Source organism: Phalaenopsis equestris, unplaced genomic scaffold (assembly GCF_001263595.1).
Source record: "Phalaenopsis equestris unplaced genomic scaffold, ASM126359v1 Scaffold000107, whole genome shotgun sequence".
Classification (NCBI taxonomy): domain Eukaryota; kingdom Viridiplantae; phylum Streptophyta; class Magnoliopsida; order Asparagales; family Orchidaceae; genus Phalaenopsis; species Phalaenopsis equestris.
In genome coordinates this window covers 3,405,052-3,413,441 of record NW_018164549.1, presented here as the reverse complement: position 1 = coordinate 3,413,441, position 8,390 = coordinate 3,405,052, and positions in this window count along the sequence as shown.

The following is an 8,390-nucleotide window of genomic DNA, read 5'->3' as shown; positions in this document are numbered from 1 at the left end:
CCAGAAAAATTTCATGAAGAGAACATGATGCATCACATATCCAACACATAGAAGTATGAAAATACTTAGCTGCTGAATTTTATTAGAGAGAAATAAATAGATTTCCTTGAAATAGTAAAGTAGAAAGATTTTACATAAGAATAATCTCACTAGAAAGAGAAATTACTTCACCTCGCTAAACCTTTTCTCTTTTGTAATGATATCTACTCTTTTTTTCTCTCTCACACAAACTTAATACATTAAACACGATCACTTACTCACAAAAAATTTTCCTCTCATAATCACTATGTTTTTAAAGCTTACATTAAACGGTGATAGAGTGTTCTCTTAAGTTTTCTACCTTCTCCTCTCTTCTTTAAATGTGTTTTTTTAATAAAAATCCTATCTCCCGTATTCTAAATTCTATTCTATACTTTGCATCAAGTTAATTTAACTCTTTTAATGTAAAACTATGCAAACCAACTATCAAAATGAGGATTCGGGCGCCCAGGTGCCCAAAACTAATGCCTGGGTTCTTGGGACTCTGTCTTCAAGTGTCTAGCCGACACCCATAATTGGCACTTGGGCACCTATGCTCTGTCTTTAGACAACTAGGATCCCAAATAAAGTGCCTATGTGCCTAAGGCAAGCAAGGGGCACCCACACTAAGAAAGGGGGCACCCAAGCAGCTCTTATGCACTATATTTCAACTCATTTGCTCCTCAAGTTTTCTAATCACCTATGTACTAGATAAAACACTAAAATACTCATATAAAAAATAAAAATAGACAAATTAAGATAACAATAACATAAATATTATATTTGTATTTGATGCACATCAAATTTCACTAAACATAAGCATTTATTGTCCTCAAGTAATTCAATATCTAAAAGTAAGTTTTTTTTTTAAAAAAAAAATCATGATAGAATGTAAATTAGGATTGAAGTGTTCATTATTAATGACGTGATCAAATAATTCAACATGCACAAACCTTCTCTTAAGCTTAAATTTTCTTAGAAATCTCTATTAAAATAATGTAACTTTTATTAACATTATTTTTATATAACCTTTATGATCAAATTTCCATTATAACTCTCCTTGATCAATCACCCAATATTTTATATGCCTCAAAGTCTCTCCTAAATCATTAAACTTTAGTGTCAAACTTAAATCTTCTTGATTATAAGTATTCTTATCCAAGAATTTATTCATAATTTTTTTAAATTTCTCAACCTCAATTCTTTAACAATCTTCTAGACGATAATATAGAGGGTTGTAAATTAACTCTTCATCTTGTCCTCGTATTATTAGTTAATCTTTCTAAAATTTAATATTTGCCTTATTAGTTAGAAGGAATGACTATAATAGAGATCTGTATATCTTCGATCACATCCAAAATAATAAAATTAACTGTAAATTGAACTTATTAACCTTAACTAGGACATCCTCTATAAGCCCTCTAGGAAAAGTTAAAGAACGACCATCTAATTGAAGGGTTACAGTGGTAGGTTTCAGCTTTCTTAATTCTATACTCTCAAACAATATCTTTTTTTAAAAAAAGTTATGCTTGCTCCTAAGTCACATAATGGGTTCCTTATAAATTGATCTTGTATAATGCAAGGAATGATAAAACTACCGAGATCTTTCAATTTTTGTGAGAGTTTTTTTTTTAATTATATCACTATATCCTCATTTAATACCACAATATTAAAGTGTTAAAATTTATATTTTTTTTATTTAAAAATTCATTCATAAATTTCTTGTAACTAGGCATTTGTTCAAGAGCTTCTAAAATGAGAAGTTAATAGTGTTCTTCTTGAACTTTTCTAAGAATTTAGAAAATTTTTTATCCAGTTCTTGCCTTATTATTCTCTAAGTAAAAGGTGGCGGAAGTCTCTCACGTACTTTCTTAAGATGTGAGAGTGTTGTTCTTAGATCTTTTGAAAGTTTTTCAATAGGTATCTGAGACTTAGATTCTTAAAACATAGTTTTCTCTATGACCATCCATTTTAACTCATCCCCACTCCTAAGTTTAAAGAATTGACATCACTCTTCACTTTGCTCCTTAAGATTCACCTTAGTGTTGACACATATGACACAATAAATTAGTTAAATGATCTAATTGTGTCTCTATGTTCCTTATGACTGCAGCTTGAATGTGTAGTTGATTTCTCACTTGCAACAATAAGCCTTCCAAAATTATTATTATTTCTTTAAATTAAGTGTTTAAGATGAATCAGAAAGAATAATTGACTTACATTTCGGTTGTTATTCCAATTAAAATTAAGTTGAATTTTCTAAGTAGGATTAAAGATCTTATAATAAGGTTTATTGGGTGTGTTACCAATTGCATTTGAGGACTCAAAAGTCACAACACTCAGATCACCAATTGTCCATAGAAATTTTCATCATTCATTAAAGATCATATTACAAAATTCAAACCTAAATTGTATATTTTCTTAGATATACCAAAACCCATACAGTTAAGATTGACAACGTTTAGTGATTTGTCATCTCTCTGATATCTTTTTAATTTATGTGAAATCTTATGAAATATAATTTAGGCTATTTAAAGACTTAAAATATTTTTTTTTATAAATCCTAATAAAATAATAAGATAGATCAAAATTTAGGATTAAAATATTTTAACTATTTAAAACTTGCACTTTATTTTTTTGCATGACATTCGAGTCGGGTTTAAAATGGGTTGCATGCATGACTATTACCCAAGTCATATTTAATAGATCTTCTATGTGTAGGACTTTAGATAATTGCATCATATTGTATGTCCCAAGGAGAAATACCAGTGCTTCTTCAACCTAATTGAACAAACATAAGTCTTTATACTTAGGTAGTTGTCTAGCACGCTTAGGGCGTCAAAGGCTTCCCGATCTATACGGGGTATAAGTCCTTTGTGAGAGTGTTCTCAGCTTTGTAGCTGGATCTCTCTTTTTTCTTCTTTCCAATGGCTTCCTTGTAATTTTGGCAAGTATAAGTCCTGCTTTTTTTAAGCTATACCTTTATAGGGCCAAAAGAATTAGAGTTTTTTTTCTTTTAACTTTAAGGCTACTAGGATTCCCTTAGAAGATGCAATTCATGGATTTCTGACAAGGGAGTCTCTGGTCGGGTTAGATCAACTTCCTTCTCAACCAGGTAGACTTAGAGTCTCTATAGCTTAGGAACACAGATCCATGGTATCATGACCCGGCTACCTCTATCAGTCCAGGGATTCTACCTCTCCTTAGTTGAGATCATTTGAGCCTGTCATCCTTTTTTTATTTCATTGATGTCATCTTAACTGCCTCAATTATCGAGAGACTCCCCCCTATTATGGATATAGTGATTCACCCTCTGTCCTTATGGTCCAATTAGGTCTTGAATCATAGGAATGTTATTATAAAGTTAACTTGGTTATTTCTAATGCCTCGCTCATCGACATCCCATAATCCATTTGTAGATATGAGGGATTCACCCTCTTTTATGTGGCTTAGATATGCTCTCTAAGTGGCATGATTCTCCCGGTTGAAATAACCATCCTTCAGTGATCTATTCACCAGTTTTCACAATAATGTAAGCAAGACCATTTTTATCAAGAGTATTCTATGGTATGCCCCAAGATGTAATTAACCTAAGGGATACGTTTCTTTGAGAGTGCTCTTTGATCCCGAAACTGATTATATGCAACAATATAACAATAACTTTAATTATAATTTTCACTTATATTTTCTTACTTTGCAATAGATTCAAAAACTTGATCCTAAAGAAAATAAAAATTTAACTCTTTAATTTATATATATATCTATATATATTGGAATACTGCGAAAGTATATGTATAGCAAGTATACATATTATTATCAAGTAATATATGACTTTTTGATTAAGCCCCGAACATCGAACCCATATAGAAATTATGCAATATGCACTATTGAACAACAAACTTTCTATTCTAAAAAGATAATTACTTAAACTATAAATAATTTAACAGTAATAAAAATTTAAATATTTTTGTTATTTTTGATATTTTGACAAAATAGTAACAACTTCTAGATAACTTGAGTTTATGTAAAAGAAAAACACAGAATATGAAAATATATTTCTCCTTTTCATGAATCAGTAATAAGTATAAGAATTCTGTTGTGGAAGTATGCAAATTGTGTTGTGTCAAAAAGGAGCAATACTATGCTTTACCCTTACTAAAGATGCTATAAAGAACATGGGTTAATTTAAAGTTTGAATGGTTCTGAAGACCGGCTAGGCAGGAAAGATACCAGCTCTCACTCTAGAGTTCTTTTGATTCCCTCCATCTGAGGGCTAAAATCTCGTATCAGAACCTAAAATAATAAATCATGTTGGGGGCTTTAGCCTGTTACTCTAAAATCCTCTAACTTTACACCCTTCAAAGATTATTTCTTTATTTATTTACACTAAATCATATGAATTACATTCTCATTCATACAACCTCATGTGATTCTTTCCAATTGTTGACTGAGATAATACCAGCCCAGTTCTTACATATTCTCATAAAAAATTTTAACATCTAGATAAACCAAATCAAGAAGTAAATGAAGTACATGGATTTAAATCATCACAAATTCTTCCAATATTAAAGATTAATACTCTCCACAACTTCCATTCAACATATTAATTACTTATAGTTTTAAGGAGAAAGATAAAGAAAACTACTAACAATCTATGGAGAAAATAAAACCACATTTTAGTTTAAAGAATAAATAATTGTCAAACCAACAAGAAGTCTCGATTAAAACCAAAAATAGATTAAAAACAAAGATAAATACTTATCACAAATCCTCCACCAAACTCTTGAAGTTCCTTTGAATAAAGTTCCTTTAAATATCCTCTCTTTTCAACACTCTAAACTCTCAAAATAAAATTAAAAACATAAAGGATAAAGTAAAATTGTGTGGTGCCTGAAAACTTCTCCAAAACTATCTCTAACTCTTCTCTTAACTCCCCCTTTCCAGGACTTTCAAGCACACCTTCAAATGTATACACTTCCTTCATTTATAAATTTCCCAATTGGAAACTCTTCAAAATGTGTCCAAATTCGATGTATTCTCCAAGGGATTGTCCAAATTCTGTCCAAATTCGATGTATTCTCCAAGGGATTCCTCCTTTCACAAGTTTTTTGATAATATTTTCATTCCTAGTAGTAATAACCACCCTCTTTAGCCAATAGATGCCTCAAATACCTCTTCAAAATTCTGTTAAATGAAGAAAGCCGTCAAATAACTGTCTCTGACACTTAAGTGCGGGGCCTTTGGCGCAGCCTTCTTTGTTTCACTGGCGCGTAAGCGCCGGATCTGACGCTTAGGCGCGGAAACACTTTTGCATAAATTTAACATTTTTGCTCCAAATTTGATCATTTTTCACTCATTTTAGCATTTTTCAACTTTTTTTAGCATTTTTTACATGTACCTGAAAGAAAAACACACAAATACCTTCCATTAAAGCGCAATATCTCAAAATAGGTATAAAAATGTGCCTAAAAACACTATATATTTATGTAGAGATTTTCTTTTTGGATAACATGTTTTGAGGTATTTAAATCCAATCTTGTTTGGATGTATACTCTATACCTATCACACGAGAATAACCTTAGATAAGCCTTCCATATTTCTTTTTAAGTATGTTTGTCAATTTTTTTTTGTATATTTTATCTTTTTCAATTCTCATCCTCTTTAAATCATTTATATGATTTAAGAAAGAGATTTATTTGAAAAGAGCATTCAAATGAAAATGACATATAAATAGACAAGTTGACGATTTGAGTTTTTAAAAAGAACAAAAAATAGTACAACTAAAATCTCTAGGAATTGATGGTAGGGGCGAATTTACCTCTCATGCCTTCACCTCATATCATAAATTATCAAGAGACTTTCAGTCCAAGAACTAACTAAGATGCCAATAAAAAAAAATAATGCTCACACTTGCTCTGAATAATCACCGGGCCATCCTAAAACATGACGTGCCAAATGTCTTTTTGTATTGAACATTAGATGATGAAATATACATGCCACAACTTCAAGGATTCCAAGATACCCAACACCAACATTTTGTGTGTCAACTAATAAAGGTAATCTATGGACTAAAAGACACCACTAACTTATGACACTCAAGCTTCTCCTCCTACCTCAAGCAACATGATTTTGGGCTCAGATAACTAGATCACTCTCTACTAATATAACACAAAGAAAATTGTTAAATATTTCAACTCATTTTTATAATGACATATTGATTATATCGTAGGATTCAAATGCAACTATTCTCATCAAGAAACTATGTAATATATTTCATATGAAAGAAATGAGGAATAAATTTACATTCTTGAGCATCAGTCTCAACACACAAAATCACGAATTCACATAAGCCAAATTCATACAATACATATCTGTCGAAGCACACTAGATTTCAAGAATGCAAATCAGTTGTTACTCCCTAACCTCCACTCTCCCACCAAAGTCTTCCTATAACAACCACTCCAAGACATCACACAATACATAAGCATCACATGCTCTCTATGGTATTTAATTATCACAAAGCCTGATATAACATATGTTGATAATCAACTATGCCAACATATGTAGGGCCCAACAATTGGTCTCTTTCAACTTATCAAAGGGATACTCATGTACCTTAAAACCACCTAGACTCATGACATTCAATTCACACAAGGATATGCCACCTTATAGTCCTAGTCAATTTCACCTCGAGCATGTGTCCTCATCACTAAAAGATCCACATCATGATAATAATTTCTCAGGCAATAAACTAATATACTAGAGAGTTCAAAAACCAACCTAAAATTGTTAGGTCCTCCACTGAAGTTGAGTACAAGACATTATCATCAACTTCTATAGAGGTTAACTTGCTTCAATGACTTGCAACTGAATTATAGATTAATATCTCAACACCTACAACAATTCATTGTGATAACACATCAACAATTGCCTTAATCAATAATCCATTCTTCCTTGCTTGCAACAAATATATAGCTGAGGTTCTAATGGTACAACACATCTTGACACAACAACTACTAGCACATATATTCATGAATGCTTTATACATTAATATGTTTCTTTTTCTCAAGGACCAACTAGCTATCCAACCAAAGGATACCAAGTTTGACGGGCCATGAAAATCTCCTCATATGATTAATATGATCCTGGAATATGTTATTCCTAACAACAGTATAACCAAATACAAATTGTTTGAAAGCCTTCCATAACTAACTGAGCTTATATAACTTTAACTATTGTACACACTTGGATATGAGATATAGGGAAGTCTGCTCTGCTTCTGTAACTTCTATATTGCTAAATTTGTCTAGGTTGCCTCTTCCACCTACAGTAGGGGGCAACTAGTGGTTCATTTGCAGCTTCTTGTTTATGGATTTTTAGATGAGATGCATAAAATATGTATATATAAACTAAACCAATATATCTGAAATTGATATTAGATTGATCCAAGAGAAACTAGCACCAAATTTGATTGGACTTTGCCACTTTGATTACAAATTTTATTAATTTATGTTTTTGAGTCCTCAAGTTTAGCATGAAATTGATCATACCAACAAAATTTCAACTTTAAAATTAACTCAAATAAAATTGGTTTTATTTCAACTAAACTCTTTTGTAATCAATCAAATTCCTTAACTTAAAATTATATATTAACCTTTTTTTACTTATATTATTCTCCTTAACAAAAATTGATATGCATATTCCAGAGCCCGAACTGTTAACTCTTCCAAACATGTCCGAGCCAAAGGGAAAAATTTTACATCTGGAGTCCGGACACAGCTCTACATTCGAACTTCTAGTAATATGCTGTCACGTGTGTTACATCATAGAGGTTATGAGGGGTTATTGAAGTGAAACCGCGGTAGTTATTTAAGAGATTATTGGGGGGTTATTAGGGGTTTATTGCAGAGATTAATGCAGGGGTTATTGAAGTGGAAACGTGAAGATTATTGGAGGGTTATTGAGGGGGTTATTGCGGGGCGTTGTTGAAGTGGAACCATCGAGGTTATTGGAGAGTTATTTGGAGGTTTTTGAGGGCTACTACGTGGGTTATTACAGAGGTTTGTTTGAGTGGATCTATGATTGTTATTGAAGGGTTATTGAGAGATTATTGCGGCATTATTAGAGTTAATACCCCAATAACCTCTAATAACCGTGGTTCTACTACAATAACCACCGCAATTCCACCAATAAACACTGTGATTTCACTCTAATATTTTCTTAGACACAGATTGAGATATACTATTGCAGAGCTAAGTGTGAGACAGAAAATATTTGTGAGGCCGTTTCATGACTCGTTTTTTCATCCGATTTCCCACGCACAAAAAACGGTTGATTCGAATTGCAGATTTCAACATCGACCATTCCTTCTC